Consider the following 9,161-nt stretch of genomic DNA (forward strand, 5'->3'; position numbering starts at 1 on the left):
TGTGGGAGTTCAGCGGTCTACTTATATTGTCACATGGCAGAATAATCACAAGTTCAGGTATGATGTTATATATGAACCAAGTAACTCAGATGAAACGATATCATGTAGTTGTGGAAGGATGGTTCGAAAAGGGCTGCCTTGCAAACATATTTTCTTTGTGCTGGTGAATGTTCTTAAATTGTCTGAAATACCAAATTGTTGTGTGTTACGTCGGTTGATGAAACATGCGAGACATGGATTGCCTGCGCAGCGCAAGAGTGATCTGTTTGGCTGGGGTTGGTCAGGGGAAGAACAGCGTTCTCGGTATAATAGGCTGTTGGGGAACGTCGCAAGGGAAACAAAAATTTTCCTACGCGCACGAAGACCTATCATGGTGATGTCCATCTACGAGAGGGGATGAGTGATCTACGTACCCTTGTAGATCGTACAGCAGAAGCGTTAGAGAACGCGGTTGATGTAGTGGAACGTCCTCACGGCCCTCGATCCGCCCCGCGAATAATCCCGCGATCAGTCCCACGATCTAGTACCGAACGAACGACACCTCCGCGTTCAGCACACGTACAGCTCGACGATGATCTCGGCCTTCTTGATCCAGCAAGAGAGACGGAGAGGTAGAAGAGTTCTCCGGTAGCGTGACGGCTCTCCGGAGGTTGGTGATGATCTTGTCTCAGCAGGGCTCCGCCCGAGCTCCGCAGAAACGCGATCTAGAGGAAAAACTATGGAGGTATGTGGTCGGGCAGCCGTGAGAAAGTCGTCTCAAATCAGCCCTAATTGCTCCATATATATAGGAGGAGGGAGGGGGACCTTGCCTTGGGGTCCAAGGGACCCTCAAGGGGTCGGCCGAGCCAAGGGGGGGAGGACTCCCCCCCCAAACCGAGTTGGACTTGGTTTGGTGGGAGGAGTCCCCCTCCTTTCCCACTTCCTCCCTCTTTTTTTTTCTTTTCCTTTGATTTCCTTTTCTTGGCGCATAGGCCCCCTTGGGGCTGTCCCACCAGCCCACTAAGGGCTGGTGTGTCTCCCCAAAGCCTATGGGCTTCCCCGGGGTGGGTTGCCCCCCCCCCCCCCCGGTGAACTCCCGGAACCCATTCGTCATTCCCGGTACATTCCCGGTAACTCCGAAAACCTTCCGGTAATCAAATGAGGTCATCCTATATATCAATCTTCGTTTCCGGACCATTCTGGAAACCCTCGTGACGTCCGTGATCTCATCCGGGACTCCGAACAACATTCGGTAACCAACCATATAACTCAAATACGCATAAAACAACGTCGAACCTTAAGTGTGCAGACCCTGCGGGTTCGAGAACTATGTAGACATGACCCGAGAGACTCCTCGGTCAATATCCAATAGCGGGACCTGGATGCCCATATTGGATCCTACATATTCTACGAAGATCTTATCGTTTGAACCTCAGTGCCAAGGATTCGTATAATCCCGTATGTCATTCCCTTTGTCCTTCGGTATGTTACTTGCCCGAGATTCGATCGTCAGTATCCGCATACCTATTCCAATCTCGTTTACCGGCAAGTCTCTTTACTCGTTCCGTAATACAAGATCCCGCAACTTACACTAAGTTACATTGCTTGCAAGGCTTGTGTGTGATGTTGTATTACCGAGTGGGCCCCGAGATACCTCTCCGTCATACGGAGTGACAAATCCGAGTCTTGATCCATACTAACTCAACTAACACCTTCGGAGATACCTGTAGAGCATCTTTATAGTCACCCAGTTACGTTGCGACGTTTGATACACACAAAGCATTCCTCCGGTGTCAGTGAGTTATATGATCTCATGGTCATAGGAATAAATACTTGACACGCAGAAAACAGTAGCAACAAAATGACACGATCAACATGCTACGTCTATTAGTTTGGGTCTAGTCCATCACGTGATTCTCCCAATGACGTGATCCAGTTATCAAGCAACAACACCTTGTTCATAATCAGAAGACACTGACTATCATCGATCAACTGGCTAGCCAACTAGAGGCATGCTATGGACGGTGTTTTGTCTATGTATCCACACATGTAAATGAGTCTTTATTCAATACAATTATAGCATGGATAATAAACTATTATCTTGATACAGGAATTATAATAATAACTATACATTTATTATTGCCTCTAGGGCATAATTCCAACAGTCTCCCACTTGCACTAGAGTCAATAATCTAGCCCTCACATCACCATGTGAATTACATTGTAATAAATCTAACACCCATACAGTTCTGGTGTCGATCATGTTTTGGCCGTGGAAGAGGTTTAGTCAGCGGGTCTGCTACATTCAGATCCGTGTGCACTTTGCATATATGTACGTCCTCCTCCTCGACGTAGTCGCGGATGAGGTTGAAGCGTCGTTTGATGTGTCTGGTCTTCTTGTGAAACCTTGGTTCCTTTGCTAAGGCAATGGCACCAGTGTTGTCACAGAACAAGGTTATTGGATCCAGTGCACTTGGCACCACTCCAAGATCCGTCATGAACTGCTTCATCCAGACACCCTCCTTAGCCGCCTCCGAGGCAGCCATGTACTTTGCTTCACATGTAGAATCTGCTACGACGCTTTGCTTGGAACTGCACCAGCTTACTGCACCCCCATTAAGAATAAATACGTATCCGGTTTGTGACTTAGAGTCGTCCGGATCTGTGTCAAAGCTTGCATCGACGTAACCTTTTACGGCGAGCTCTTCGTCACCTCCATACACGAGAAACATCTCCTTAGTCCTTTTCAGGTACTTCAGGATATTCTTGACCGCTGTCCAGTGATCCACTCCTGGATTACTCTGGAACCTACCTGCCATACTTATGGCCAGGCTAACATCCGGTCTAGTGCACAGCATCGCATACATGATAGAACCTATGGCTGAAGCATAGGGGACGGAGCGCATATGCTCTCTATCTTCATCAGTTGCTGGGCACTGAGTCTTAATCAATCTCGTACCTTGTAAAACTGGCAAGAACCCTTTCTTGGACTGTTCCATTTTGAACCTCTTCAAAACTTTATCAAGGTATGTGCTTTGTGAAAGTCCTATCAGGCGTTTCGATCTATCCCTATAGATCTTAATGCCTAGAATGTAAGCAGCTTCTCCTAGGTCCTTCATAGAGAAACTTTTATTCAAGTAACCTTTCATGCTCTCCAAAAGCTCTACGTTGTTTTGAATCAGTAATATGTCATCCACATATAATATTAGAAACGCCACAGAGCTCCCACTCACTTTCTTGTAAATACAAGATTCTCCAACCACTTGTATAAACCCAAATGCTTTGATCACCTCATCAAAGCGTTTGTTCCAACTCCGAGATGCTTGCACCAGTCCATAAATGGATCGCTGGAGCTTGCACAGCTTGTCAGCATTTTTAGGATCGACAAAACCTTCGGGTTGCATCATATACAACTCTTCCTTAAGGAAACCGTTAAGGAACGCCGTTTTGACATCCATCTGCCAGATTTCATAATCGAAAAATGCAGCTATTGCTAACATGATTCTGACGGACTTAAGCATTGCTACGGGTGAGAAGGTCTCATCGTAGTCAACTCCTGGAACTTGTGAAAAATCCTTTGCCACAAGTCGAGCTTTATAAACGGTCACATTACCGTCAGCGTCCGTCTTCTTCTTAAAAATCCATTTGTTCTGAATAGCCTTGCGGCCCTCAGGCAGTATCTCCAAAGTCCACACTTTGTTCTCATATATGGATCCTATCTCGGATTTCATGGCTTCTAGCCATTTGTTGGAATCTGGGCCCACCATTGCTTCTTCATAATTTGCAGGTTCATTGTTGTCTAACAACATGATTGACAAGACGGGATTACCGTACCACTCTGGAGCAGCGCGTGATCTCGTCGACCTGCGTGGTTCAACAGAAACTTGAACTGGAGTTTCATGATCATCATCATTAACTTCCTCCTCAACCGGCGTCGCAACGACAGAGGTTTCCCCTTTCCCTGCGCCACCATCCAGAGGGATGAGAGGTTCGACAACCTCGTCAAGTTCTATCTTCCTCCCACTCAATTCTCTCGAGAGAAACTCCTTCTCGAGAAAAGTTCCGTTCTTAGCAACAAACACTTTGCCCTCGGATTTGAGATAGAAGGTGTACTCAACAGTCTCTTTTGGGTAACCTATGAAGACGCACTTTTCCGCTTTGGGTTCCAGCTTTTCAGGCTGAAGCTTTTTGACATAAGCATCACATCCCCAAACTTTAAGAAACGACAACTTTGGCCTTTTGCCATACCACAGTTCGTATGGTGTCGTCTCAACGGATTTTGATGGTGCCCTATTTAAAGTGAATGCAGCTGTTTCTAATGCATAACCCCAAAACGATAACGGCAAATCAGTAAGAGACATCATAGATCGCACCATCTCTAATAGAGTACGATTACGACGTTCGGACACACCATTACGCTGTGGTGTTCCAGGCGGTGTTAACTGTGAAACAATTCCACACTGTCTTAAGTGAGTACCAAACTCGAAACTCAGATATTCACCCCCACGATCAGACCGCAGGAACTTGATCTTCTTGTTACGATGATTTTCCACTTCACTCTGAAATTGCTTGAACTTTTCAAATGTTTCAGACTTGTGCTTCATCAAGTAGACATAACCATATCTACTTAAATCGTCAGTGAAGGTGAGAAAACAACGATATCCGCCGCGTGCCTCCACGCTCATCGGACCACACACATCGGTATGTATGATTTCCAACAAGTCACTTGCACGCTCCATTGTTCCTGAGAACGGAGTCTTAGTCATCTTGCCCATGAGGCATGGTTCTCACGTGTCAAGTGAATCAAAGTCAAGTGACTCCAAAAGTCCATCAGCATGGAGTTCCTTCATGCGCTTTACACCAATATGACCTAAGCGGCAGTGCCACAAAAATATGGCGCTATCATTGTTAACTCTAACTCTTTTGGTCTCAATGTTATGTATATGTGTATCGCTATCAAGATTCAATATGAACAATCCTCTCACATTCGGTGCATGACCATAAAAGATGTTACTCATAGAAATAGAACAACCATTATTCTCAGACTTAAAAGAGTAACCGTCTCACAATAAACAAGATCCAGATATAATGTTCATGCTCAACGCAGGCACTAAATAACAATGATTTAAGTTCATTACTAATCCCGATGGTAGCTGAAGTGACACTGTGCTGACGGCGATTGCATCAACCTTGGAACCATTTCCTACGCGCATCGTCACTTCGTCTTTCGCCAGCCTTCGTCTATTCCGCAGTTCCTGATTTTTCTTTGCCCGCCTTCTTATCTGCCAGATACTTGGGGCAATTGCGCTTCCAGTGACCCATACCCTTGCAATAGAAGCACTCTGTTTCAGGCTTAGGTCCAGCCTTGGGTTTCTTCGGCGGATTGGCAACAGGCTTGCCGCTCTTCTTCGAATTGCCCTTCTTGCCTTTGCCGTTTCTCTTGAAACTAGTGGTCTTGCTCACCATCAACACTTGATGCTCTTTACGGAGTTTAGACTCTGCGACTTTCAGCATCGCAAACAACTCGCCGGGAGACTTGTTCATCCCTTGCATGTTGTAGTTCAACACAAAGCCTTTATAGCTTGGCGGTAGTGATTGAAGGATTCTGTCAGTGATAGCTTATTGCGGGAGTTCAATCCCCAGTTCAGCTAGACGGTTTGAGTACCCAGACATTTTGAGCACATGTTCACTGACAGACGAGTTTTCCTCCATTTTGCAAGCATAGAATTTATCGGAGGTCTCATACCTCTCGATCCGGGCGTTCTTCTGAAAGATAAACTTCAACTCCTGGAACATCTCAAATGCTCCATGACGCTCAAAGCGACGTTGAAGTCCCGGTTCTAAGCCATACAAGACTGCACATTGAACTATTGAGTAGTCCTCCTTACGCGCTAACCAAGCGTTCTTAACATCCTGATCAGCCGTAGCGGGTGGTTCATCTCCTAGCGCAGCATTAAGGACATAATCCTTCTTCCCAGCTTGTAAGATTAGCTTAAGATTACGAGCCCAGTCTACAAAGTTGCTTCCATCATCTTTCAACTTAGCTTTCTCTAGGAACGTATTAAAATTCAGGATGACACTTGCGTGAGCCATGATCTACAACACAAATATATTCAAAGTGGACTTAGACTATGTTCAAGATAATTATGGTTCAACTTAATCAAATTATATGCTAAATTCCCACTCAAAAAGTACATCTCTCTAGTCATTTGAGTGGTTCATGATCCACTTACACTATCCCAAGTCCGATCATCATGTGAGTTGAGTATAGCTTCAGTGGTAAGCATCCCTATGCTAATCATATCAACTATATGATTCATGATCGACCTTTCGGTCTCATGTGTTCCGAGGCCATGTCTGCACATGCTAGGCTCGTCAAGCTTAACCCGAGTGTTCCGCGTGCGCAACTGTTTTGCACCCGTTGTATGTGAACGTTGAGTCTATCACACCCGATCATCACGTGGTGTCTCGAAACGACGAACTGTAGCAACGGTGCACAATCGGGGAGAACACAATTTCGTCTTGAAATTTTAGTGAGAGATCACCTCATAATGCTACCGTCGTTCTAAGCAAAATAAGGTGCATAAAAGGATTAACATCACATGCAATTCATAAGTGACATGATATGGCCATCATTACGTGCTTCTTGATCTCCATCACCAAAGCACCGGCACGATCTTCTTGTCACCGGCGCCACACCATGATCATCCATCAACGTGTTGCCATCGTGGTTGTCGTGCTACTTATGCTATCACTACTAAAGCTACATCCTAGCAAAATAGTAAACGCATCTGCAAGCACATATGTTAGTATAAAGACAACCCTATGGCTCCTGCCGGTTGCCGTACCATCGACGTGCAAGTCGATATTTCTATTACAACATGATCATCTCATACATCCAATATATCACATCACATCGTTGGCCATATCACATCACAATCATACCCTGCAAAAACAAGTTAGACGTCCTCTAATTTTGTTGTTGCATGTTTTACGTGCTGACCAAGGGTATCTAGTAGGATCGCATCTTACTTACGCAAACACCACAACGGAGATATATGAGTTGCTATTTAACCTCATCCAAGGACCTCCTCAGTCAAATCCGATTCAACTAAAGTTGGAGAAACCGTCACTTGCCAGTCATCTTTGAGCAAAGGGGGTTACTCGTAACGATGAAACCAGTCTCTCGTAAGCGTACGAGTAATGTCGGTCCAAGCCGCTTCAATCCAACAATACCGCGGAATCAAGAAAAGACTAAGGAGGGCAGCAAAACGCACATCACCGCCCACAAAAACCTTTGTGTTCTACTCGAGAAGACATCTACGCATGAACCTAGCTCATGATGCCACTGTTGGGGAACGTCGCAAGGGAAACAAAAAATTTCCTACGCGCACGAAGACCTATCATGGTGATGACCATCTACGAGAGGGGATGAGTGATCTACGTACCCTTGTAGATCGTACAGCAGAAGCGTTAGAGAACGCGGTTGATGTAGTGGAACGTCCTCACGTCCCTCGATCCGCCCCGCGAACAATCCCGCGATCAGTCCCACGATCTAGTACCGAACGGACGGCACCTCCGCGTTCAGCACACGTACAGCTCGACGATGATCTCGGCCTTCTTGATCCAGCAAGAGAGACGGAGAGGTAGAAGAGTTCTCCGGCAGCGTGACGGCGCTCCGGAGGTTGGTGATGATCTTGTCTCAGCAAGGCTCCGCCCGAGCTCCGCAGAAACGCGATCTAGAGGAAAAACTATGGAGGTATGTGGTCGGGCAGCCGTGAGAAAGTCGTCTCAAATCAGCCCTAATTGCTCCATATATATAGGAGGAGGGAGGGGGACCTTGCCTTGGGGGGATCGGCCGAGCCAAGGGGGGGAGGACTCCCCCCCCCCAAACCGAGTTGGACTTGGTTTGGTGGGAGGAGTCCCCCTCCTTTCCCACTTCCTCCCTCTTTTTATTTTCTTTTCCTTTGATTTCCTTTTCTTGGCGCATAGGCCCCCTTGGGGCTGTCCCACCAGACCACTAAGGGTTGGTGTGTCTCCCCAAAGCCTATGGGCTTCCCCGGGTTGGGTTGCCCCCCCCCCCCCGATGAACTCCCGGAACCCATTCGTGATTCCCGGTACATTCCCGGTAACTCCGAAAACCTTCCGGTAATCAAATGAGGTCATCCTATATATCAATCTTCGTTTTCGGACCATTCCGGAAACCCTCGTGACGTCCGTGATCTCATCCGGGACTCCGAACAACATTCGGTAACCAACCATATAACTCAAATACGCATAAAACAACGTCGAACCTTAAGTGTGCAGACCCCGCGGGTTCGAGAACTATGTAGACATGACCCGAGAGACTCCTCGGTCAATATCCAATAGCGGGACCTGGATGCCCATATTGGATCCTACATATTCTACGAAGATCTTATCGTTTGAACCTCAGTGCCAAGGATTCGTATAATCCCGTATGTCATTCCCTTTGTCCTTCGGTATGTTACTTGCCCGAGATTCGATCGTCAGTATCCGCATACCTATTTCAATCTCGTTTACCGGCAAGTCTCTTTACTCGTTCCGTAATACAAGATACCGCAACTTACACTAAGTTACATTGCTTGCAAGGCTTGTGTGTGATGTTGTATTACCGAGTGGGCCCCGAGATACCTCTCCGTCATACGGAGTGACAAATCCCAGTCTTGATCCATACTAACTCAACTAACACCTTCGGAGATACCTGTAGAGCATCTTTATAGTCACCCAGTTACGTTGCGACGTTTGATACACACAAAGCATTCCTCCGGTGTCAGTGAGTTATATGATCTCATGGTCATAGGAATAAATACTTGACACGCAGAAAACAGTAGCAACAAAATGACACGATCAACATGCTACGTCTATTAGTTTGGGTCTAGTCCATCACGTGATTCTCCCAATGACGTGATCCAGTTATCAAGCAACAACACCTTGTTCATAATCAGAAGACACTGACTATCATCGATCAACTGGCTAGCCAACTAGAGGCATGCTAGGGACGGTGTTTTGTCTATGTATCCACACATGTAAATGAGTCTTCATTCAATACAATTATAGCATGGATAATAAACTATTATCTTGATACAGGAATTATAATAATAACTATACATTTATTATTGCCTCTAGGGCATAATTCCAACATAGGCTTAGCATAAAAGGCG

The sequence above is a fragment of the Hordeum vulgare genome, chromosome 1H (genome assembly GCF_904849725.1).
Source record: "Hordeum vulgare subsp. vulgare chromosome 1H, MorexV3_pseudomolecules_assembly, whole genome shotgun sequence".
Lineage (NCBI taxonomy): Eukaryota > Viridiplantae > Streptophyta > Magnoliopsida > Poales > Poaceae > Hordeum > Hordeum vulgare.